Genomic DNA, 27,005 nt, shown 5'->3' with positions numbered 1-27,005 from the left:
GCATGCAGCCCCCGGAGGCCATTTATCCGGCCCCCACCACACTTCTGGAAGGGGTACCTCTTTCATTGGTGGTCAGTGAGAGCACATTGACCATCTCATTATCCAAAAGCAGGCCCATAGTTCCCATTGAAATACTGGTCAGTTTGTTGATTTAAATTTACTTGTTCTTTATTTTAAATATTGTATTTGTTCCCGGTTTTTTTTTTACTTTAAAATATGTGCAGTGTGCATAGGGATTTGTTCATACTTTTTTAATAGTCCGGCCCTCCAATGGTCTGAGGGACAGTGAACTGGCCCCCTGTGTAAAAAGTTTGGGGACCCCTGCTCTAGAAGCTGGAAATGGCAAGGAGACAGATTCTCCCCTTGAGCCTCCAGAAAGAATATAGGCCAGTTTATATCTTGATTTTAACCCACTGAAGCAGACTGTAGACTTCTGATCTCCAGAACTGAAAAACAATGAACACAAGTTGTTTTAAGTCACAAAGTTTGTGGTAATGTGTCACAGCGGCAATAGGAAACAAATATATATATATATATCCATTATAATCTCTTTTGCTTGTCTGTTCAGTCTCTCTCTTCTCTTGGTTTCTTCCTCCTCCTGTAAATGCTCTTGAGCTTTCCTTGGGTCTGAACATCTACATATTTTAGGATAGTCCTTCCCACAAACATCCCTCTCACTGCTTCTGTGTTCTGGTTTCCCACTCACCTCCTTATTCTTTGTAAATTGAGTTCCCTTCCCAAAACTCACTGAAATTTCTCTTTGGAATTTAACTTATAAACTTATAACCCCCAGGCCCATCTTTTAACTTCCTTCTCAGAGTCTCGGCAGCATTTGATGAAATGGATTGTTCAACCTACAATCCTTCTCCGTTTTAAAAATTTTACTTTTGCCTGAACAGGCGGTGGCACAGTGGATAGAGCGTCGGACTGGGATGCGGAGGACCCAGGTTCAAGACCCCGAGGTCGCCAGCTTGAGCGCCAGCTCATCTGGTTTGAACAAAGCTCACCAGTTTGGACCCGAGGTCGCTGGCTCGAGCAAGGGGTTACTTGGTCTGCTGAAGGCCCGCGGTCAAGGCACATATGAGAAAGCAATCAATGAACAACTAAGGTGTCGCAACGAAAAACTGATAATTGATGCTTCTCATCTCTCTCTGTTCCTGTCTGTCTGTCCCTCTCTCTCTCTGTCTCTGTAAATAAATAAATAAATAAAAATTTACTTTTATTTTTTTAGAACACTTAGATTCACAGGAAAATTGAGAATATAGCACAGAGGGTTCCCAATCTTCCTTACTATTAACATTTATATGGTATGTTTGTTAGAATTTATAAATCATTATTGATGTATTATTAACTAAATTCTAAATTTTATGTGGATTTCCTTAGTTTTTGCCTAATATCTTGTTGTTGTTGTTGTTCCAGGACTCCATCCAGGATACATTTAGTGTAATGTCTCCTTAGGTTCTTCTTGGCTAAAACAGTTTCTTAGACTTACCTTGGTTGGATGACCTTGACAGTTTTGAGGAGTCCTGGTAAGTATTTTGTAGAATGTCCCTCAATTTGAGTTTGTCTAAAGTTTTCCTCATAACTAAAAAGGAATTAAGAGTCTTGGGGAAGAAGACTGTCAAAGTAAAGAGCCGTTTTTATCACATTTTGTCAAGGGGAGATGGTATCAGCATGATTTATGACTGCTGATGCTGACCTTCCTCACCTAGCAGGCGGTGTTTGCCAGGTTTCTCCACTCAATTCCATACTCTACTCTTTGGAAGCAAAGAATCACTCTGCACAGCCCATCTTTAAGGAACAGGGAATTATGCTTCTCTTTTAAATTTTCTGCCTTGAATTTTCTTACAGAGCATGACCTTGGGTAATTTTCTCTCTCTCTTTTTAATGATTTTTTTCTTTTTTAATTTTTATTTTTATTGACTTTAGAGAGAGAGGAAGGGAGAGAGAGAATGAGACAGGCACATTGATCTGTTTCTATATGTGCCCTGACCAGGGATTGAACCAGCAAACTCTGTGCTTCAGGATGAAGCTCTAAACAACTGAATCATCTGGCCAGGGCTCATTTTCTTTTTATCACTTTGGTTTTCTAAACATACACCTACCCAACGGTCCTGTGTTAGTAGTGTCAACTCTTCTCCTCTCAGTCCAACCCATCTGCCTCAGTGGCTTCTCTATCTGCTTCTTCCTGGAAGAGACTTCCAGATGTGTAACTTTAGCCCTGACCCCTCTGCTGAGCTCCAAATCTGGATATCTCTATAATAGCAAACTGTGACACAGAACAGTTCAACCTTTCAAAAACTGAACTCTTCATTTTCTCTCCTTCTTCATTTCCACTAACAGCTTCTCTATTTTTATTTATTTATTTATTTTTAGAACATGTGACGAGGTGGGTGGGGGACAGATAGATAAGAAGGGAGAGAGATGAGAAGCATCAATTCTTTGTTCTGGCACCTTAGTTGTTCATTGACTGCTTTCTCATACGTGCTTTGGCAGGGGGCTCCAGCCAAGCCAGTGTCCCCTTGCTCAAGCCAGTGACCTTTGGGCTCAAGCCAGTGACCATGGGATCATGTTTGTGATCCTACGCTCAAACCAGTGACCTCGGAATTTTGGGCCTGGGTCCTCAGCATCCCAAGTTAATGCTCTGTCCACTGTGTCACCGCCTGGTCAGGCTCTAACAGCTGCTCTAATTGCTGAGTTATCCAGCCTTGAAAGTCAGAGTGGTATCAAGTCTTTCTTGCTCACACCAAATTCAGTAATTTATGTCCCTGATGTCTTCATATAAATATCTTTCTCATTAAAGTCTTCTTTTTTGTACCATGGCCATCCAGAGTCAGAACTTGTCTTCTCTTATGTAGGTAGTTTCAACTGGTATTTGGTCATATACTCTTTCCTCTATTCTATGCCTATGTCAGATGATTTACTCAATACAGCTAGAGTTATAGTATTTGGGTATATACATGTCCATTGGCTTTATATTAGTGAACATCATACCCATTTTCCCCTCTCCTTCTTTCTCTCCCTCCCCCTCAAACACACATTCCACCACCATCTCCAATTATTGAATGACTCAGTACTAGTGTGACGGAGACAAAAATTGTTAAAATGTAGCTCCTGACAATCAAAGTGGAGACATATTCTTCACTGTGACATGTAAGGCACCAAATATTCTAGCCTTTACATCCAAATATATCCTCTGTTCACTGTTATCAAAATATGTCTTATATAAATAGTGCTTTGAACATGTTATTTAAACTAGAATACCCTGCCTCCTGAGACACCCCTCTTACAAACAGAGGCACAGACTTAAACACACACATATAGAGTGATGATACTGTCTCTATTGCCTTTAAGCTCATATGGCATTTTGTTTATCTTTAATTCATGTTTTTTGTTGTTGTTCCTAAAGTATAATCCTTTGTGTGCATGTCTTTTTTCCTTTACCAGACTGGTAGTTCCTCCAAGCTTTGTTTTAGTTATCTCTTATTTCATTGAGCGCTTGTATAAAATGGGCACTCAGTAAATCATTTTGATGGGTTACCTTGCTTTGCAATAGAGAAGTCCTTGAAGTGAGAAACTGCCCAATTTCTGTAAACCTTGCCCTATGTCCCATAGAACACTATCATGAATGGACTACAGTTTGCATTCAGTTTGCTACACATCAAATAATTATCTGTTTGACATATAAATATTTTTATAAATAATTTTCTTTTATTACTAGAAAAAAATGTTAGTAATTAGAAACAAAGTGAAACACATAGCCCGGGATGTCTGTACCTACTTAAGTAGTAGTTCTCCATAACAGCGTTTTAAATCCCTTGCCGGCCAAGATATTTTAAGCACTTTTCTACTATTTAATTGTGTAAAATGACAGTAGGTTTAGAGTTGAACTTCTAAGTAATTTTTCCCTTTTGTGTACTTTCCAGAATTCATTTCAAACATAATTTTTCAATTTTGAATAATAACATATACAAATTGACCTCAAGGTAAAAGTTGTAGGACAACGTAAAAAATGAAGTCACTTTTCAAGTGTTTCCCATTGGTAAATTACTGTGCTTTCTGCCACGAGGCTTCATTTAATGATGTGACCTTTACTACGCTAATAGACAGCAAACAAAAAATCTGCCAAATTGTGATAAAATATAGGTTTTAAATATAAGATGAGTTAAGCTAAGGAGATTTATAAAGGTCACAAGCATGGAAAGAATTAAGTTGAAACAGTGATTTGTGTTTTGACACATGTTCTACTAGGTTTTCTCCAAGGTTATCTGTTTTTAAGGCTACATAACTGTATTAGGAAATGTGTTTTTTTTTTAAATATAACACTAGATTAGTTTTGATTAATGTTTGCTTGGTCTCTAATTGAACAGCTCTTTATTGTGTACCTGATATGTGCCAGGCAATGAGAATCCATTGGTGAAGAAGTCAGTAATGATCCTTGACCTTTTGCAACTTACGGTTTAATGGGAGATACGATAACCGAACATTCAACTCTTCTATACAGTAAGATCATTCTGAGAAAGTGAAAATGATGGAAGCTGCACCTACCTCACTCAGACTTCTAAGTTAAGCCTTAGAGATGAGTCCACCAGGCAGAAAGGAGCAGAAAGAGTGTTACACTCATAAAGGGCATCGAAGGCCCAAAAGTACAGAGCAGAAAGAACAGTGTGCATTCTGACATTGAGAGTTCATTGTGGAGGGAGGTCAAGTCTGAGGGTATAAATTACTATAAATTGGTGCTTCTTAACCAGGGGAGATTTGGGCCCCCAGGGAACATTTGTCAATATGATATTGACATATTAGGGTAAAGCTACTGGCATCTAGTGAATAGAGGCGAGGGATGCTGCTAAACACCCCACAATGCACAGGGTAGCCCTACAGCCATGGTTATCTGGCCTCAAAATCAATATTGCTTAGGCTAAGAGCGCTGTCAGAGATAAACGTGGAGGCTTACACCTGTGGGATTAGGTCACGAGGCTACCTGAAGGAATTCAGAATTTATTTGGGGAGACAGGGAGTGTCATTAAAGGATTTAGGTGCGTGCTGTTTGTCAGCCCATGAACCAATCTGTTATTATGGCTGAAATTAGTTATATATTTATTTATATCAAGTCTCACATGATTGGAAAAGTATGCTTACTATGGATTATATCTACCTGTTATACAAAGGTCAAAAGAATGTCATTGTAGAAAGTTTGCTAAAAAGTTTAAAAGCAGAAAGAAAGGATGATTTATTTCATTGGTATTCAGCAGTCACAATATATGTTTTTTTTAAATGTGTGTGTTTATCTTATTAACTCTCTTCTGCCACAGAGGATCAAACAAAACCATCTGCTCTCATGAACGGGAAGCACTGACTGTGATGCAGTTTCAGCTGGAAATAAAACGAGTTTGTATATCCAGAGCAGAGGTGTCACGTAAAGCTCCAACACAGGGCTTCTTAATATGATATATTTCTTGAAGCTATTGTCCCTTTGGAACATCTGATGACACTTATAACCTCTCTTTTTAGAAATATGCACTTATCCCCCCAAATTATGGATCTAATTTCAGGCTTTCGCATATCCTACAGAGATATAATGATTTCCTACGTGATGCTGATGTTCCAGAAATACCTAAAGGCCAAATTGATGGCCACAAAAATTTGTGAAAGAAAATATAACATAATTTAGAATCACCCAGAAAAAAATCTTTGCGTTTTTTCATCAGTGAGGAACTCTTTCCAAAAGTATTCACCAAAATACCATTTGTGTCATCTTGTAAAAAATAAGTAATATTGCATCACAGCCAAAAAATTCAATGAAAATGAGCAATTTTTCTTATGATCCATAATGAAGACAATATGTTGCTCTGGTTACAATAACCTCTGTGATGAACAATTCTGTAAGCCATGTGCTTTCTGCAGATTCCCATCCATTTAATCATTACTTTTCCTAAAAAGAGTGATTGATCATAGGCTCAGTGTCTTGTAAATGGGAAGAAAGGTGAATTGACCTGTGTCTCAGTGTATTACTGTTCTTCCTTTGTACAAGTACCAAACTTTCAGTTCTCTTTTCTCTGTTTTGCCACAGATGTCTTAATTAATTATCATAGGACAGAAGTACCCCCAGAATACCACACCATGTTAAACTCACACACACACACACACACCCTAAATCCTTTCGAGGAGAAAACACATTTATGTAAAGATTGCTAGTTCTCCTGTGCCATCACCCTTAGCTCAGTGCATTTTCTACTCCTGATTGTCATTATGCTTCTCACTTTTACACTTCCTAGTTCTGTACAGAGAATCTGAGTGTCTGTTTCATCTCTAATTCTTGCTGCAATTTTTAGTAATTTGTTCATTTGAATGAGATTCCATTGTAACAGTCAAAATGTCCCTTAATGCTCTTTAGGTTGGGATTTTGTGGACTCCAAAGTTAACATATAGTCAGAATCAGTGTAGCAGCTGGGACAGCAATTGTCACCTGGGACTCAGGTCTCCCTACAAGCTGCTGGGTTGTTTGCAGGGCTCATTTCCTTCTCATGCGTTTCACATGCCTGTTCCATCTTTACCAGCAATGGAGTCAGAGTCCTTCTCAGGTTTCCAATCTCTCTTTTTTTTCTGTCACATTTCTCTTGCTCCACCTAGAGAGGTTCTCTGCTTTGAAGAGCTCATGTGATTATTTTGGGCCCACCTGGATAGCACAGGATACTTTCTTGTCTCATGGTTCCTAAACTTAATTTCTTCTACAAAGTTTCTTTGCCATGTCACATCACATGCTCATAGGTTCTAAGGATTAGGGTGTGGACATCTTTGGGGGACCATTATGCTACCAGAGGGAGCTTTGGGTGAAGTTTCATGGACATTCAGAGAGAAAGAGAGAGAGAAAGGGAGAGAGAGAATTCTAATTAGAACTATCAAGAAAGACCAAAACCAAAATGAGATATCACCTCATACCTGTCAGAATGGCTATCATGAAAAAGACAAGAGATAACAAGTGTTAGTGAGGATGTGGAGTAAAGGGAACTCTTGTTCAGTGTTGGTGAGAATATAAACTTGTATAGCCAATATAAAAACACTATGGAGTTTTTCTCAAAAAACTGGATGTAGAGCTATTGTTTGGTCCAGCATCCCACTTGTGGGTATAGAGCCAAAGGAAATAACATGAGGATATCGAAGAGGTATCTGCTGCATTATTTAGTATTATTCAAAATAAACAAGATATGGAAACAACCTGTGGGTCTGTCAACAGATGAATGGGTAATGAAGCTGTGGTACATATACACAATGAAATAGTATTCAGCATGAGAAAGAAAAAGATTCTGCTCTTTGTGACAATATGGCTGGGCCTTGAGGGCATTGTGCTGAGTAAAATAAATCAGAGAAAGAGAAATGCTGTATAATATCACTTACGTATGTAATCTAAAAAGCCAAACTCATAAAAACAGAGGTTAGAATGGTGGTTAACAGGTTCCGGTGGTATTGGGGGAAAGGGAGAGATGTTAGTCAAAGATATAATCTTTCAGTTATAAGAGGAATAACTTAGCCTGACCAGACAGTGGCACAGTGGATAGAATGTCGGTCTGGGATGCAGAAGACCCAGGTTCAAAAGCCTGAGGTAGTCAGCTTGAGTGCGGAGTCACTGGCTTGAGCATGAGATCATAGACATGACCCTATGGTTGTTGAGCCTGAGGTAGCCAGCTTGAGACACTGGCTTGATAAATGGTCCCTTGTTCTGCTGGAGACCCCTGGTCAAGGCACATATGAGAAAGTAATCAAAATATAACTAAGGTGCTACAATGAAGAATTTATGCTTCTTGTCTCTTTCCCTTCCTGTCTGTTTGTCCCTGTCTGGCCCTCTCTCTGTCTCTGTCTCTCTCACTGAAAAAACAAAAGATGAATAATTTAGGGGATCTAATGTGCAGCATGGTGATTATGGATAACAATATTGTATTATATACCTAGAAGTTGCTGAGAGGTGGTGGAAGTGTTAGCCAATGCTGCAGTGGGAGTCATTTTGCAGTATATAAGTGTATCAAATGAACACATTATATATCTTAAACTTGTACAATGTAATATCTCAATAAAAAATCAACAAATAAAAAAATTTCTAAAACGAAATGATAAAAGTTTATCCTGGAAGAACTATCTAATGAGAACTAATAAGCCTGACCTGTGGTGGCGCAGTGGATAAAGTGTCGAACTGAAATGCTGAGGTCGCCTGTTCAAAACCCTGGGCTTGCCTACTCAAGGCACATATGGGAGTTGATGCTTCCTGCTCCTCCCCCCCCCTCTCACTCTCTCTCTTTCTCTCTCTCTAAAAATAAATGAACAAAAATCTTAAAAAAAGAAAAGAACTGTAAGAGGTGGGAACTGGGCCTTAGAATTGTGACTGGTGGCAGTGAAGTTGCTTATTTTAGATGAAGTAATAGAGTATTTAGAAATTTGAAAATGGAAAGTATGAGAGTTTGGACAAAATAGTGGTCATAGTTGGGGCATGAAAGATGAAAAAGTAGATCGGAGTCAGGAAGTGAGGTTCTTAAATTATGGGCCAACAGTTTGCTCTTACTAGGAATATAACCTATACCTTGAAGATGTTAAATAAAAAAGTATTATAATTAAATAAAATCATTCCTTAACTGCTGAAGGTGAATGACTGAATCAGTTTTGCTATGGTTGAATAAATTTATCAGCAGGAAGTGTAATGAGGGTTGGGGAAAGCTCTGAGACTTGATGAAGTCAAATACAGGAATGGCACTCTTAGCAATTCTTGTACTGAGACTTCCCATAAAAGCTTTGGTGTTCTCTATAAAGTCAAGCCTCAAATTTTGTGAATGTTCGTGCTTCAAAATCACTGTGCATGCCTGCTTCCACCACAATGTGAAGGGTTTGGACGTCATTGTTTCCCCCTTCATTCATGGAAATAATCAAGTATAATATGGTATTTTAAATCTAGAGATAAAATATTCAGAATTATAATAGAAAAGGGATTCCATTTACAGTAGCAACTGAAAAGATAAACAGGAATAAGCTTAACAGAAATGTACAAGACTTACACAAAGAAACCTTTAGCTGCTATAAAAAAATACAAAAAGAATTGAACCAATGAAGACTCAATATCATAAAGAGGGGTGACATCACGGAAATGGCGCCGTGAGAAGCGCGTCCGACAGCTCTCCCCTAAATCACAACAAATTTATCAACTAGAAACAGAAAAATTTATCCTTGGAGCATTCCAGAGTTCCACACAAACTGAAAGCAAAAGGACTGTTATCACTTGAATCTGAGAGACGAGGGTGTGGAGGAAGCTACCGCAGCAGCGATGCCGCGAGGGAGTGCGCCTGCGGTGAGTCAGCCCATATACTTGGGAACCGCGAGCCCCTGCGAGCGGCCGACGCGAGCAGCCACCGCGAGCCGCTGCGAGCCGCCACGAGCCGCCGCGCGCGCGCCCGATCCAGTTGAGCACCGCTGACGGCCCGCACACTGCGAGTGGGGGTCGCCGGCCACCGGTGTCCAGAGCGCCCCATTCACACGCGTGCCTTGGGCATTCCACGCGCCCAGGGCGCCCTGCTGGCCCGCACACCCAGGGGGCTCCATTATCCTGCGCCTGGTGCGGTCCAGCCGCCAGCAGCGGGGCGAGCGGGAGAGGCTTGGGACATTCTCTCCGTGGGCGGGGCACCTCACCCAGCCATTCAAGCTAACAATCAAGCGTTGGGGGAGGGGCGCGCGCAGGCAGCCTAAAATACCTTCGGAAGCACAGCTGCGTCCTAATCACTGAAATTAGCTTAACCCATGAAATCTGCGCACCCTCAGTTCTATTTGATAAGATCTCTCTCAGTTCAGCGATCCAAGACAAGAGGCGTGATATTTTTTAGTGCCTCTCGCTAAAGGGGCGGGGGCAACTTCTGATTGATAGAGCCTCCATATTCAGGGATAAACGCTAACAAGAAGGACTTGGCAGATAATAAGGTCTATACTACACTAGTCGTAAGCAGAGACTAGTGCCTCCTCTTCCCTGCAAAAACAGGCTACAAAGTGTGGAAAGCCTGGGTTGAGAGGTCCAACTAAATGATAGGCGCTGAACAGTCACCTTGACAACAATTGACTCCCACCCCCGCCTGATTACACTGGAGGCCCTGACTCTCAGAGCCTTTCCCAAAGCCTTGCACTGAGTGGGGATAGAGTGGGGATTTCCCAGCTCTTTGAGCCTCTTACTCCCCAGGCAGAAGCAGTTGCAGCCTTATAGCTGGATCACCAGGCTGCTAATTCAGAAAGGGGGGACTAGGAGAGAGAATCCAGGAAAGCAAACTCTCTCATCGTTGGACCCTGCAAACGCCAACAAGCCTTTACTTCCAGCAAGACTAAAGCCAATTATATGACATTGCCATAGAATCCCATCAACTGCAAATCCCTACCTAAGAGTGACACAGGGGCAGAGCCTGGGGTACAGAGTCACCGACTAGGAAGAGGGAGAGAAAAGAAAAAGGAAGAAGTTAACCTCTCAAAATCAAGAAAAACCCACAGACTTTACAACTTGATCCACTAATTTTTTTTTGTGTTGTTGTTGTTTGTTTCTTCTATCTTTTTGCCTTTATTTCCTCCACCTCGGTCCTTCTATTCTCTGCCCATCTTATGCTTCCCCTTTCTTGAACTACACTACCCATGAGTGTTGCATTTTATTTTTCTTCTTCATCCTCACCCTCCTTTAAGGTTATACTCCAAAACACATAACTCTCACTCTCTCTTCTTTTGGTTTTTTTTTGGTTTTTTTTGTCTTGCTTTATTTTGTTTTTTTCTCCTCCTATTTTATTTCTTCCTTCGTTTTTCTCTTTTTCTTATTTTTTCCTTTCTATTCGTTTTTTCTTTTCTCATTTTACTTTCCTCCCATATAATCCTCAATCACGAACAAATTAGTTAATTTGGGACTCAAGGCTTTTTTTTGGCTTTATTTCTCTTTTTTGATTTTGTTTTTATTTTTTTTTCTCTTGTTTGTTTATTTTTGTGGCATTTTGGGTCCTCCCAACCCAAGGTCTCCATTGTATTTAGTCTTCGCTCCACTTAATACAACAGATTTTTACTTATTATTTTTATTTTTTCTTCTTTATTATTCTTTTTTGGTTCTTTTTTCTGATTCCCTCTTATCCCTCTCATTATATCTCTTAGTTGACCATCACTTACAAGCAAATCATCTTATGCTTGTCTAAGATTTTCTTCCTTTTTTTTTTTTTTTTTTGCATTTAGTAGGTCCCTACTCCCTTTTTTTTGCCCCTTGAACTCTTCACCCCAAATCAGGCCCTCCATTATAGGCATGATATTTCCCTGAGGAGGGGAGAAGAGGGAAAGAGAAGAGAGAAAAAAAAGGGGAAATAATAAATTATTACTGTTTTTTTTTGTGGGGTGTTTTACCCTTTTTTTTTTTTCTTTTTACTCTTTATTAATTCGAATTAGTGCTATCAATAAGACCACCCTCAGATGCCGATAAGAAAGAGGAAATTGAATATTATGGATACAAAAGAAAGAGAGGTAACACAAATAGATGTGGAAAAATCTATGGAGAAAAGACTTAACATATTGGAAGCCTTGGAGCTAAATGACAGAGAATTTAAAATAGAAATCTTAAAAATACTCAGAGATATACAAGAAAACACAGAAAGGCAATATAGGGAGATCAGAAAACAACTCAATGAACACAAAGAATATATTACCAAGGAAATTGAAACTATAAAAACAAATCAAACAGAAATGAAAAACTCAATCCACGAACTGAAAAACGAGGTAACAAGCTTAGCTAACAGAACAGCCCAGATTGAAGATAGGATTAGTGAAATAGAAGACAAACAACTTGAGGCACAACAGAGAGAAGAAGAAAGAGACTCAAAAATAATAAAAAATGAGAAAGCCCTACAGGAATTGTCTGACTCCATCAGAAAGAATAACATAAGAATAATAGGTATATCAGAGGGAGAAGAGAAAGAAAATGGAATGGAGAATATACTCAAACAAATAATAGACGAGAACTTCCCAAGCCTGTGGAAGGAACTAAAGCCTCAAATTCAAGAAGCAAACAGAACACCAAGTTTTCTTAACTCCAACAAACCCACTCCAAGGCACATCATAATAAAGATGACACAAACAAATGACAAAGAAAAAATTCTCAAGGCAGCCAGGGAAAAGAAGAGTACAATATATAAAGGAAGGCCTATTAGATTATCATCAGATTTCTCAGCAGAAACTCTACAAGCTAGAAGAGAGTGGACCCCAATATTTAAAGCCCTGAAAGAGAGGAACTTTCAGCCAAGAATACTATACCCATCAAAGCTATCCTTCAAGTATGAAGGAGATATAAAAACATTCAAAAATACAGAAAAGATGAGAGAATTTATCAACAGAAAGCCCCCACTCCAGGAAATACTAAGGGGGGTTTTCCAACCAGATTCAAAGAACAAAAGAAAACAACACCACAAGTAACAGCTCCACCAAGAACACAATAAAACCAAACTTAAACTGTGACAACAAAGGAAAAAAAGGGGGGAGAGGATGGAGATTAACAGTAGCAAAGGATGATGAAGTGCAGAAATACTTATAAGATAGGGTACTACAATGAATATGGTAGGTACCATTTTCATTATTTAATGGTAACCACCCTTAAAAAAACCACCACAAAAACACTTGACTTAAAAAAGGTAGCAACAGAGGAAAGAAGTATGGAACACAAACAAACAAAAACAAATGATAGAAAAACAAAAGAGAAGAATCAAACTAGATACAAAACTAACAGAAAGCAATTTATAAAATGGCAGTAGGGAACCCACAAGTGTCAATAATTACACTAAATGTAAATGGATTAAACTTACCAATAAAAAGACACAGAGTAGCAGAATGGATTAAAAAAGAAAATCCAACTATATGCTGCCTACAAGAAACACATCTAAGCAACAAGGATAAAAACAAATTCAAAGTGAAAGGCTGGAAAACAATACTCCAAGCAAACAACACCCAAATAAAAGCAGGTGTAGCAATACTCATATCTAATAATGCTGACTACAAGACAGAAAAAGTACTCAGAGACAAAAATGGTCATTTCATAATGATTAAGGGGAAGTTGAATCAAGAAGACATAACAATCCTTAATATATATGCACCAAACCAAGGAGCACCAAAATATATAAGACAGCTACTTATTGACCTTAAAACAAAAACTAACAAAAATACAATCATACTTGGAGACCTCAATACACCGCTGACGGCTCTAGATCGGTCATCCAAACAGAGAATCAATAAAGATATAGTGGCCTTAAACGAAATACTAGAACACCTGGATATGACAGACATCTACAGGACACTTCATGGGTCAAAGAAGAAATAAGCGCAGAAATCAAAAGATATATACAGACAAATGAAAATGAAAATACGACATATCAGAATCTCTGGGATGCAGCAAAAGCAGTAATAAGAGGAAAGTTCATATCACTTCAGGCCTATATGAACAAACAGAGAGAGAGCCGAAGTAAACCACTTAACTTCACACCTTAAGGAACTAGAAAAAGAAGAACAAAGACAACCCAAAACCAGCCGAAGAAAGGAGATAATAAAAATCAGAGCAGAAATAAATGAAATAGAGAACAGAAAAACTATAGAAAAAATCAATAAAACAAGGAGCTGGTTCTTTGAAAAGATCAACAAAATTCACAAACCCTTGGCAAGACTCACCAAGGAAAAAAGACACAGGACTCAAATAAATAAAATCCAAAATGAAAGAGGAGAGATCACCACAGACATCATAGAAATACAAAGAATTATTGTAGAATACTATGAAAAATTATATGCCACCAAATACAACAATCTAGAAGAAATGGATAAATTCCTAGAACAATACAACCGTCCTAGACTGAGTCAGGAAGAAGCAGAAAGCCTATACAGGGAGGAAATAGAAAAAACTATTAAAAATCTCCCCAAAAATAAAAGTCCAGGCCCAGACGGTTATACTAGTGAATTCTATCAAACATTCAAAGAAGACTTGGTTCCTATTCTACTCAAAGTCTTCCAAAAAATTGAAGAAGAAGCAATACTTCCAAACACATTTTATGAGGCCAACATAACCCTCATACCAAAACCTGGCAAGGATGGCACAAAGAAAGAAAACTACAGACCAATATCTCTAATGAATACAGATGCTAAAATACTAAACAAAATACTGGCAAACCGAATACAACAACATATTAAAAAAATAATACATCATGATCAAGTGGGATTCATCCCAGAATCTCAAGGATGGTTCAACAAACGCAAAACGGTTAACGTAATACACCATATCAACAAAACAAAGAACAAAAACCACATGATCTTATCAATAGATGCAGAAAAGGCTTTTGATAAAATACAACACAATTTTATGTTTAAGACTCTCAACAAAATGGGTATAGAAGGAAAATATCTCAACATGATAAAGGCCATATATGATAAACCATCAGCCAACATCCTATTAAACGGCATAAAACTGAGGACTTTCTACCTTAAATCAGGAACAAGACAGGGTTGTCCACTCTCTCCACTCTTATTCAACGTGGTGCTAGAAGTTCTGGCCAGAGCAATCAGACAAGACAAAGAAATAAAAGGCATCCATATCGGAAAAGAAGAAGTAAAGCTATCACTTTTTGCTGATGATATGATCCTATACATCGAAAACCCGAAGGACTCCACAAAAAGATTATTAGAAACAATAAACCAATACAGTAAGGTCGCAGGATACAAAATTAACATACAAAAGTCCATAGCCTTTCTATATGCCAACAATGAAATATTAGAAAACGAACTCAGAAAAATAATCCCCTTCACGATTGTAACAAAAAAAATAAAATACCTAGGAATAAACATAACAAAGAACGTAAAGGACCTATATAATGAAAATTACAAAGCATTGTTAAGGGAAATCGAAAAAGATACAATGAGATGGAAAAATATTCCTTGTTCTTGGATAGGAAGAATAAATATAATCAAAATGGCCATATTACCCAAAGCAATATACAAATTTAATGCAATTCCCATCAAAATCCCTATGAGATTTTTTAAAGAAATGGAACAAAAAATCATCAGATTTATATGGAACTATAAAAAACCCCGAATAGCCAAAACAATCCTAAGGAAAAAGAATGAAGCTGGGGGCATTACAATACCTGACTTTAAACTATATTATAGGGCCACGATAATCAAAACAGCATGGTATTGGCAGAAAAATAGACACTCAGACCAATGGAACAGAATAGAAAGCCCAGAAATAAAACCACATATATATGGTCAAATAATCTTTGATAAAGGGGCCAACAACCCACAATGGAGAAAAGAAAGCCTCTTCAACAAATGGTGTTGGGAAAACTGGAAAGCCACATGCAAAAGAATGAAACTTGACTACAGCCTGTCCCCATGTACTAAAATTAATTCAAAATGGATCAAAGACCTAAATATAAGACCTGAAACAATAAAGTACATAGAAGAAGACATAGGTACTAAAATCATGGACCTGGGTTTTAAAGAACATTTTATGAACTTGACTCCAATGGCAAGAGAAGTGAAGGCAAAGATAAATGAATGGGACTACATCAGATTAAAAGTTTTGCTCAGCAAGAGAAACTGATATAAAAATAAACAGACAGCCAACTATATGGGAACTGATATTTTCAAACGACAGCTCAGATAAGGGCCTAATATCCAAAATTTACAAAGAACTCATAAAACTCAACAACAAACAAACAAACAATCCCATAAAAAAATGGGAAGAGGACATGAACAGACACTTCTCCCAGGAAGAGATACAAATGGCCAACAGATATATGAAAAGATGCTCAGCTTCATTAGTTATTAGAGAAATGCAAATCAAAACTACAATGAGATACCACCTCACTCCTGTTAGATTAGCTATTATCAACAAGACGGGTAATAGCAAATGTTGGAGAGGCTGTGGAGAAAAAGGAACCCTCATTCACTGTTGGTGGGACTGTAAAGTAGTACAACCATTATGGAGGAAAGTATGGTGGTTCCTCAAAAAACTGCAAATAGAACTACCTTATGACCCAGCAATCCCTCTACTGGGTATATACCCCAAAACCTCAGAAACATTGATACGTGAAGACACATGTAGCCCCATGTTCATTGCAGCACTGTTCACAGTGGCCAAGACATGGAAACAACCAAAAAGCCCTTCAATAGAAGACTGGATAAAGAAGATGTGGCACATATACACTATGGAATACTACTCAGCCATAAGAAATGATGACATCAGATCATTTACAGCAAAATGGTGGGATCTTGATAACATTATAAGGAGTGAAATAAGTAAATCAGAAAAAAACAAGAACTACATGATTCCATACATTGGTGGAACATAAAAATGAGACTAAGAGACATGGACAAGAGTGTGGTGGTTACCAAGGGTGGGGGAGGAGGGAGGACATGGGAGGGAGGGAGGGAGAGAGTTAGGGGGAGGGGGAGGGGCACAGAGAACTAGATAGAGGGTGACGGAGGACAATCTGACTTTGGGTGAGGGGTTTGCAACATAATTTGATGACAAAATAACCTAGACATGTTTTCTTTGAATATATGTACCCTGATTTATTAATGTCATCCCATTACCATTAATAAAAATTTATTAAAAAAAATATCATAAAGATATTGATGCTTCTTATTTTAATTTAAAACTTAACATTATGATACCAATAATAATACCAAGTCATTTTTTTTTTACTGGGTGAACTGAATATAAAATTTGCGTGGTAAAATATACAAGAATTCTCCAAAATAAAAACTGAGACGAAGCATTCCAGATAGTAAATAATATGTTAATATTTTAATAATTTAAACACTATGGTAGCAGTCTAAGACTAGACAGAGAAACCAATAAAATAGGATAGAAAGTACAGAAATAGACCAAACACCTGTCATCTGGTAAAGGGGCCATCTGCAGTGGAAAAAATATGTAACAGTCAATAAATAGTACTGAGGCACCTGGATGGCTATCTAGAAAAATGTTGTACCCTACAGGATAAATTTCAAGAGGGTTAAACTGTACTGTATATCTGAACAGTGAAATCATAAGAGCACCAGAAGAATCCATGAGAAAATTACTTGAATGATCAGAAGCCATAAAAGCAAAGGCATATTTAATTACATTAAAATATCTTCATATCAGAATACACTAATGAAATGATAAATATCTTTGCAGCAATATTTGAAGTAGCAAAAGTACTGGAAACATTTTAAATTTCATCTGAAGGGACCCATTAATGAGTCACGTTTGATCCACAGGCTGCTATAAAAGAATAAGAGGCTCTCTGTTTACTGGTATCGAAAGAACTCCAGGATACATTATGAAGCAAAAAAGGCAAAGTTCAAAATAGTGTTTGAGTATGCTGCTTAAGATAAAAGAAAGAAGAAATTAGATATATATGCATTTACATTTGCTGATCTATGGATGAAGAAACCATCTCTTATCTAGATGTCGGGAAACTGAAAGAAGAAGGTCTCAGGTGAGAGTCAGGCTCTCCTCTGAATCCTTTTCTATATCACTCTATTTTGTATTGCTGATTCAGAAATTTAAATAATAAAAATATTTTTCTTTTTCTAGGCAAGCCTAATTCATTCTACCAATTCCTGTTTTATTAAGTTATCATAGAGAACATGTACCAACCGCAGAATTCCTTCCAGGTGTCAGAATTCTATGACACCACGTTAAAGAAATTGCCATAGCATGCAGTGTTATGTGGTACCAAAGTACAAAACGCTTCAGCAATGCTCAGTTTGACAAGGGTGACGTCCTTCTGGGTTTTTGAAATCTGTGGCTTCATTGCCAATGCTTAATATTCGGTCACATTCTGCTAGCTGCCTGGATCCATCTATTGGGCTTTTAAATACATCTGTAGGGATCTGGTTTGCCAGGTGATGGGCTCTAGGGCCAGGAACTGAGCAAGTCAATTCATGAGTAAGATACAGAGTTAGGAAATATAAGGGCCACACTCCCCAAACATCAGCCCGGATCTCCACTCTGGGTTTCTTCCTCTGCTCCCCTGATCTCGGTAACTCTTCCCTTCCCTCTTGCTTCTCCAGAGCTCTGAGAATTTCAACATGGCATAGAGTTAGGGGAGAGAGATAGGAAATAAGACAGAGGAAAAAAGTTGACACTTTCAACTGTTATGTACATGAACAGTATTTTCAATTAGTGAGATGCTTTGGAGAAACTACTCTATAGTTTCATTTAAAATCATTTTTATATTGTGTTTAAGTGCGTCTTTCCTTGAAAAGTTAAATTCTGGGGGGTAAAAGGCCTGTATCCTTTCAAACAGGGAAAGCTGTGACTCCGAAGACCATTTACGTGCATGCATGCATAGGGCAGATGGCAGAAGGCAGCAAGCCAGCTTGGAATCAGTGAAATTCTATTCCAATTAAAAAAGGATCCTGGAAGCACCTCAAGCAAGCTAAAACCACTGTCGTGCCTGTTGATGTTTTAATCTCTCCTTTCTATTGGGTGAGAGGCATTTAAAGGCGCAGATATAGGGCCAGTAACTTGAGAAACCAGATGAATTTTTTTTCTTTACAAACTTTAAGTGAAAGTGACTGGCTGAAGTTGAGCAGATTACAGCATAAGTGTTATTGAGAAGAATAGGGCTACAGTGGCTGGGATAACTGACCATGGTAGATACAATTTTAATTCCTTTAAAAAGCCCTGGAAAAACTGAAAGAAATGCGTCTAAGGGGACTCATTCAAGCTTTGAAGGGAAACTCCAGGTTAAATCAATGAGCAACAGAGCTTAAGATGAGTTAGAAAAGTATCAAAGTTTGCCTGGCATCATCTTTAAGTTTTCTCTAAATGGTGTATCTTGTTTAAAAAGAGTATTTCTTCATGTTTCTGTTTTCTTGTTTAGCAAAGCCTAAGTAGAAAATTTGGCTAAATCTCTAGGACTGACTTAATTAGGTCCGTGGGAAGCTATACAGACCTTGACACTGGAACTTCCATATCGCTGTGAATAGCATGATAGTTTATTCAAACAGTAGGTAGAAGATCAGGAGAACTTTAGAGGCCGCTGAGTGCTACGTGCACAAGCAAACCTGTAGACTAACCTTGGTCAACCCCTCAGTCGTTCTTGTGCCTGTTGTACGGAGGATGGTGCTGAAATGGGCTGTTTGAGTAGATGCAGTTTTCAAAACAAGAATTAGATAGATCTTAGGTCTTCAGAGCCAAAATGACAAGAAAAGCAAACAAAACTCAGGGATGATTGTTGAAACATACAGTATTTAATGCAGATTTGTGTTACTTTATAGCCAATTAATTTTATCTCTTTTATTGTTTTAACAAACTAATTTTCAAAAGTTTTAAACAACAGTGGTACTCATCTTTCGAATGTTACCTTTTGCAGAATTTGGATACATAAAACAAACAAAAATAGAGTGTTAGTAGTTTTAACCCTACTTTATCAGGTCATATTTATAATAGTTTTATTGATAACACTAGAGAAAATAATTAGGCTTTTAAACAAACTGATAATTTGAAAGCATGGGATATCATACTTTTATGACAGTTGTCTTTTATCAGCTTCAACACAATACATTTTTGTATTTTGTTTTGTTCGCACAATAGGGAGAAAAATCCCAATTATTAAATTAGTAGCAAATAATACTCTTCTTGGCCACTCACTTAGCAATCTCAAGGTACTAGACAATTTCACTGATTTTGGTATACCACAATAGGTGCTAGACCTTTTCCTATATTTATTCATGAACATTATCTAACTACTGCTCACATAATTAAGTGGGTGAGTATTCAAATTATAGAGAAATTGTCTAAAGAAATAATCTTTTTGGTAGAAAGTACTTTACAAATGTATATTATCATAACATCATGAGATGTTTGGTATAGTTATTTTAAACTACCTTTTGTATACTTTACTGCTTGTCTATATTAAATAGAGAGTCACTTAAAATTTCAAAGTGGTAAAATGAATTTTGTTTTGCATGTTAAGTTGAAGGTTTGTTTCATTGCTGATCTTGTCTGTAGCTATGAGGATGGCATGGCTGCTCCCTGAATAGCCTAACAAACCTTACTCACATTGTAAAAGAATTGGCAAGACACAAAACTGGATGCAAAAGCATAAGCTGAAGTGACATGTGCCCAGTCTTGAATAATTAATAAAAAAGACATTTGCAAATTCTCATAAATTTTTAAAGACTATTTTTCTTTATAAGAAGTTCAGTTTTGTGCCAAAAAATGTCAAAGCAACTGTATTTTGAAATTTGTCCTTGAATGATTTCACCTGAGAGCATAAATTCAGACCTTAATGCTTTCTCGTGTGTCAAAATTTGGTATCCAACACTTTTTTTGATGCTTGTGTATGTTACAGTTTAAATAATATCTAAAAATGTATAAAGTAATGTTTGACTTAAGCAATGGCCTTATTTCAAAGCTCAGTAGTGGAGTCAGAGTTTTGAGACCCTGAGTTGGAAACAATTAGTACAAGCCCTCAATACTGAGCTTTCATGTTGGTGTATAAATCCCATAAATCTCTTAATCACTCCTAGAGCAAGCTTTCATCTAGTTTTCCCAAGAGAGAGTTATCAAAGCAATTCTCGGAGCTGAATTAGGGCATGCTGGAGCTCCTCAGAGGACAGGGTTCAGATATTTCTCATAAATCAATATGTCTCTCAAGCTTGCCTAATATAACTGTGTTAAATTCATTTCTTCTGAATGTTGTGCTATGACATTCTGTCTTCATAGTGTTACCACAAAAAGCTTGAATTATTTTTCTATAAAAAATAAAAAGTTAAACCTTCTTTAAGTAAATAACAGAGGATATTTTATAAGACTGTCTCACAGTAAATTTTTCTTGTTTGCCCTTTAGTTAATTTTACCTTTTTTCCATATCAACAAATGAAATTTGATTTAAGGTGTCATAAACTGTCACGACTACTGATGAAGAAGCAGCACCCTAACTTTTGTCCATGGAGTTGTAATGAAGCTGGAAGCAGAAAGAGTTCATGTGTGTAACTTCATGACTGCTGTTGAACTTAGGGGCATCACTAGGGTCCACAGTTATAACCCAATTACAGCTTTCATTTTCTGTGTCAGTTAAAATATGAAATGAAACTCATTAAAAAACATATTGTCTTCATATCTCAGTTTGTTCTCCTGTTCTATTTCAGAAGAGTAATAAACTCTGATTAGCATCTCCTCTCTGTAAGTAGGCAACACAAAACTAGTCACTTTATTCTAAAGTACTCATGCTAAAGATATGAACCATACTTGAGCCCTTGACTGGACATTTTCCTCATTATGGTAATTTTTCAAGCGATTTGTGAAAGTTCATATCATAACTCTGACTTCTACTAGCTAGTTCTGAGAGCTGTACCCACACCCTCTCACCTTCTTCCTATTTTGTCCTTATGTTGATGTGTGAGAGAACTAAGGGAAATACATCCTTATCTTTGTGGTAAGAATGCTTAACATGACCCTGACTGATTAGCTCAGTGGATAGAGCCTTGGTCTGTTGTGTAGATGTCCCCAGTTTGATCCTAGTCAGAGCATATTTGAGAAAGACCATCTGCTTCTCTCTCTCTCTTCCACTCCCCCTTCTCTCTCTTCTTCCCTCTCATAGTAAGTGGCTTGGTTGGTTTGAGCACTGGCCCTGGGTGCTAAGGATAGCTCCATTAATTTGAGCATCAGCCCCAGATGGGGGTTGCCAGGTGGATCCTGGTGGGGCACATGAAGGACTCTGTTTCTCTATCTCCCCTCTTCTCACTTAAAAAAAAATAATGCTTAACATGAGATCTATCCTCAGAAAAAATTTTAAGTGCAGAGTACATGATTGTTCACTATAGGTACAATGTTGCATTCTCTTTGCCCGTGTATTTTAGTGGCCAAGTGAGGTTCCTGAAGGGTGTGACACTACCTGCTGTGTGGGTAGTACCAGGTGAAGGCAAAGAGAATGTCAGGAGGGTCCTTAGAAGACTCACCAGTGAGAGGCAGGGGATATACCATAGTTAAAGGATTCCCTGGACAGCCACATTCAGCCATCAAGTTTAGCCTCCTTGCTCAGATATAGTTTATCTGAGTAGAAAAAACTTATAAAATATCTGTTAAATAAATCCATTCACATCCCCACATATGAGAAAAACTTGTTAGCATATTTTTGGTCTTATAGAAACCCCATTTCTCATCAAGGCACAATAAAGAGGCTCAGTCATAAAGCATAAAGCTCATTCTTGTTTAGTGCTGACCTAGTAAGGAATTAGAAGGTCTATTAACCTAAGTAAAAGAAAACCTAAGTGGATAAATGAGACTGTGCCTCATTTATCTCACCTTTGACAGGTAACATAAAAGTCTAATGATTTTACTCCTTCTTTGTCTCTCATTTTGCTTCACACAAGGTACAAAAAAGTATTCCAGATAGATCCAAGACCAAACTGTGCAAAGCAATGCTCCCAAAATTTTAATAGACATTAGAATATTTTTATAATATTGAAGCATAAAGGATCACATTATGAAAGAAAATAATGGATACATTTGACTATATAAAAATAAAAACTTGTGTATAAAAAATTAAGTTGCTCTGGCCAGTTTGCTCAGTGGTAGAGCATCAGCCTGGCATGTAGATGTCCCAGGTTCGATTCCCAGCCAAGGCACACAGGAGAAGTGCCCATTTGCTTCTTCACTCTTTCTCCTCTCATTTCTCTCTATCTTTCTCTTCTCCTCCCGCAGCCAAAGCTCCATTGAAGCAAAGTTGGCCCCAGGCGCTGAGGATGGCTCCATGACCTTGCCTCAGGCATTAGAATGGCTCCAGTTGCAACAGAGCAACTCCCCATGTGGGCAGATCATCGCCCCCTAGTAAGCTTGCCAGGTGGATCCCGGTTGGGCGCATGCAGGAGTCTGTCTTTCTGTCTCCCTGCTTCTCACTTCAGAAAAATACAAAAAAGAAAAAAATTAAGTTAGAAGACAGTGACACATGGAAAAACAGTATTTGCAAGATTTTATTAGAAAAAGTAACTATCCAGAACCTGTAAATAATTCCTACACACCAATAAGAAGACAATAAAAAAAGTGGGGAAAGGAAATGAATAGGTCATTCATAGATGAGAAAACCTAATAAACATATTAAACGGTGCTCAACCTCACTAGGAATATGGGAAATCCAAATTAAAACTAAAATGACATTTCTTGTTCTAAAATTTAATAGTTGATTAATATCAGGTGTTATCAAGCACATGAAGAAAGAGGAAACTTAGGAACTTTTATAAATTTCTGCCAGAAGTATTAAATTGGTACAACTACTTGGGAAAAAGTTTAGATAATAATTAGTAAAGTTGAAGATATATCCACTTTCAGGTATTTATTTAACTTTTGCACATCTGCGTAGAGTAACACATAAGGCCTTGTCCAGATAGCTCAGTTGGTTAAAGCATCACCCTTATACACAAAGGTTGTAGGTTCAGTTCCTGGTCAGGGTACACACAGGAACAGATTGATATTTTTGTCTCTTTCTCTAGAATCAATTTTTAAAAAGTTAATAAAAGAAATAAGAATATTCATTAGAGTAATTGAAACAAGTAAGGGAATGGACACATAAATGAGAGAATTCTGAGGATGATGTTTTTTAGGGGTCTTCAAACTTGTTTCTGCCCTCACCAGCCTAGCAGGCTGCTGGTTTTCACAGCATACATGGTTGTGAGGCTGTTGTTCCTCATGACTCCAGTATAGTTGAGGGAATAGGGATGAGAATAGGGAGAGAGAGAGGAAAGTCACCAAGCCTGCAGTTCTTACCAAGATTTACCTGTTTTTTGCATACATGTGTAACTAACCAAAGGATTGTTGCAAGCCTTTGGTTAATATCCAGAGTTCTGAAAACGTTGTTTTTTTGTTTGTTTTTTTTTGTGTGTTTTTTTTGTTTTGTTTTTTTTGTTTGTTTGTTTTTGTTTTTTGCCAATGTCTCACTGCTTTAAGAGAGAACAAATTTTGGAGGTCCTTATTTCACCATTTCAGAAGGGCTTCTCCCACACTGAGCACATGGCATATGTTTGGTGTGACTGATTCACTACCATTTGAAACTCTTTCAACCATGATGAGAAGTACCTGACGTAAAAGCACTGTTGGAGTCATCTCGGTGGTAATGTTTGTTATCATTACTTGATGTTCAATTTCTCCTCTTGTCTCTTTTCTTAAATGTAGTTACAAATAAGGATAAATGAAAGCAGTTCTTCCAGAATGTGAGAATGAATGCTACTTCAGTTAACCAGAAACTCTGAGACTAAAACTGATAAGTTCATTAGCTCCAAAGGATGAAAATATTCTATTGTTATTGTTGTAGATGGATACGTTTTTATTCAAAGAGTGTTTAAAATAAAACACTATGATAGCTTTTGCTTTTTTCTTATTCTTAAAACATTTAATAGTTTTGCCCCCCCCCTTAAAATAGCAAGAGATTAAGATTTCTGACTTTAGGTCTGATGCTTGCTTATATAACAAGATCAAACAAAACAAATTTTTTTAAACCAGGCTGGACACAAGGGAATTAATTCTATTAAATGTACTAATGACAACAACACTGTTTTAATAGAAAGAAGATTACTGTAGTGTTTTCTGTGCTTTAAAAAAAACAGTCTGCAGGCAAAGTTTGGAGATTGTGAATGCTTTACATCAGACTAGGCATCATTACATAAGATACTTCTTATTTATAAGTTGGAACAATGGGAGATGATATAACTGTCTAAATTAATTTTGTAATACAACTAAATTTAGATCATTGTAACTTAGAATGTCATTATTCCCATATTATTCATTTTAAAATGTCTTTGGATGAGCCAAAGATTTTTCTTTACTTTCTTTATATTTAAAATAATTGTTGCCTGACCAGGCGGTGGCGCAGTGGATAGAGCGTCGGACTGGGATGCGGAGGACCCAGGTTCGAGACCCCGAGGTCGCCAGCTTGAGCATGGGCTCATCTGGTTTGAGCAAAAATTCACCAGCTTGGACCCAGGGTCGCTGGCTCCAGCAAGGGGTTACTTGGTCTGCTGAAGACCCGTGGTCAAGGCACATATGAGAAAGCAATCAATGAACAACTAGGGTGTCGCAATGCGCAACGAAAAAACTGATGATTGATGCTTCTCATCTCTCTGTTCCTGTCTGTCTGTCCCTGTCTGTCCCTCACTCTGACTCTCTCTCTGTCTCTGTAAAAAAATAAAATAAAATAAATAAAAATAATTAATTAATTAAAATAATTGTTGGTAGAGCTAGTTAATTGAATAAATACATTTTCAGAAAGAAATTATAAAATTTAAGAACATAAGCATTTTTAATGTACAAATATAAATTGTTATGATTGATAAGTTAAGAAGGTCAGAAAAATTCCCTATTTAGAAATACTTTAAGCCTGACCAGGCGGTGGCACAGTGAACAGAGCATCAGACTGGGATGCAGAGGACCCAGGTTTGAAACTTTGAGGATGAGCATAGGCTCATCCAGTTTGAGTACAGGGTTGCCGGCTTGAGTGTGGGATCATAGACATGACCCCATGGTCTCTGGTTGAGCCCAAAGGTCACTGGCTTGAAGTCCAAGGTTGCTGGCTTGAACAAGGGGTCACTCGCTCTGCTGTAGCCCCCTGGTCAAGGCACATATGGGAAAGCAATCAATGAACAACTAAGGAGCCACAATGAAGAATTGATGCTTCTCATTTTTCTCCCTTCCTGTCTGTCTGTCCCTCTCTCTGTCTCTGTAAAAAAATACTTTAATAACTTGTATTAAGGCATTTAATTGGTACTTCATTCATTTAATAAACATTTATTTAATACAAACTATGTGCTAGATACTTGGAACATAGTAGTGAAAATACAGCTACTGTCCTCATGGAACGTGGTTGGCGACCCAGCTTGTCTGCCCGCCCCATCCTTCCTATGGTCAACAGAAATCAAATATCTACAACTTGAGATGAGTGTTACATAGGAACTAAAAGAGGCTAAGATATTTAAAAAGAAGAAGAAGAAGAAGAAGAAGAAGAAGAAGAAGAAGAAGAAGAAGAAGAAGAAGAAGAAGAAAGGAGAAGAAGAAGAAAAAGAAAGAAAGAATGAATGAAAGAAGGAAGGAAGAAATAGAAAGAAGAAAGAAAGAAAGAAAGAAAGAAAGAAAGAAAGAAAGAAAGAAAGAAAGAGAGAGAGAAAGAAAGAGAGAAAGAAAGAAAGAATAGGTGTGCTCAGAGTAAGAAGTGTCCACTGTAAACAGTGCAGCCCAGGAGCCCTCTTTGACACTGAATCTGGGTGGATGAGAAGGCTGGGTGAGGAGAGCAGCATGTTAGGTGGGCAGGGCAACAACTGGAGCAGAAGTTCTGGGGCTGAGTGAACCTGGAGTAGTCTACGAAGTGGAAAAAGTTGATGGTGCATGGTGAGAAGTCAGTAGTAAGAGAGAGGGAGCAGGGCAAGTAGAATGTGATAAAGTTGGGACACAGGCAAAGTCCAAATCAATCAAGCCTTCACAGTATAAAGTTCAGGGCCTTCCCCTCGGAATACAAGACTTTGATCTGCATTATACTCCAATGTATCACCAGTGTCCAGTACACGGCATGACACAGAGTTAAAATTTCTATAAGAAGGACACATAGTAAGTCTTTGCTGTTTAAATAACACAAAGGATTGCTGAATGAATGACTCTTAATGTTGCTGAAAATATTTTAAAAATGAATGAGAAGGAACACATCAAGGCATAAACTGTTCACTTAAATTTAATCTGTAATTAATCATAAATCAATGTCAGAATTGCAACTGGAGAAACAGAGAGAGGGGAAAGAAGTGAGGGTACCCTTGAGTCACAGGGTATGCATTACTCAGAGAACCTTGGTCTGAAGGCTGGGTTAGAACTGCAGGTATGAAGCCCCACATAGCTGCTTTGCTCACTCATTTTCTCATGGATCTCCGAACTTAAAAGGCAGTAGAATGAGGCAGGTGTAATCTGTGGCCACAAGACAGACAATTCCATGCCAGTTCCAAGTGCAGGCAGTTTA

Source organism: Saccopteryx bilineata, chromosome 10 (assembly GCF_036850765.1).
Source record: "Saccopteryx bilineata isolate mSacBil1 chromosome 10, mSacBil1_pri_phased_curated, whole genome shotgun sequence".
Taxonomy (NCBI): Eukaryota; Metazoa; Chordata; class Mammalia; order Chiroptera; family Emballonuridae; genus Saccopteryx; species Saccopteryx bilineata.
This window is presented reverse-complemented; position numbering follows the sequence as displayed.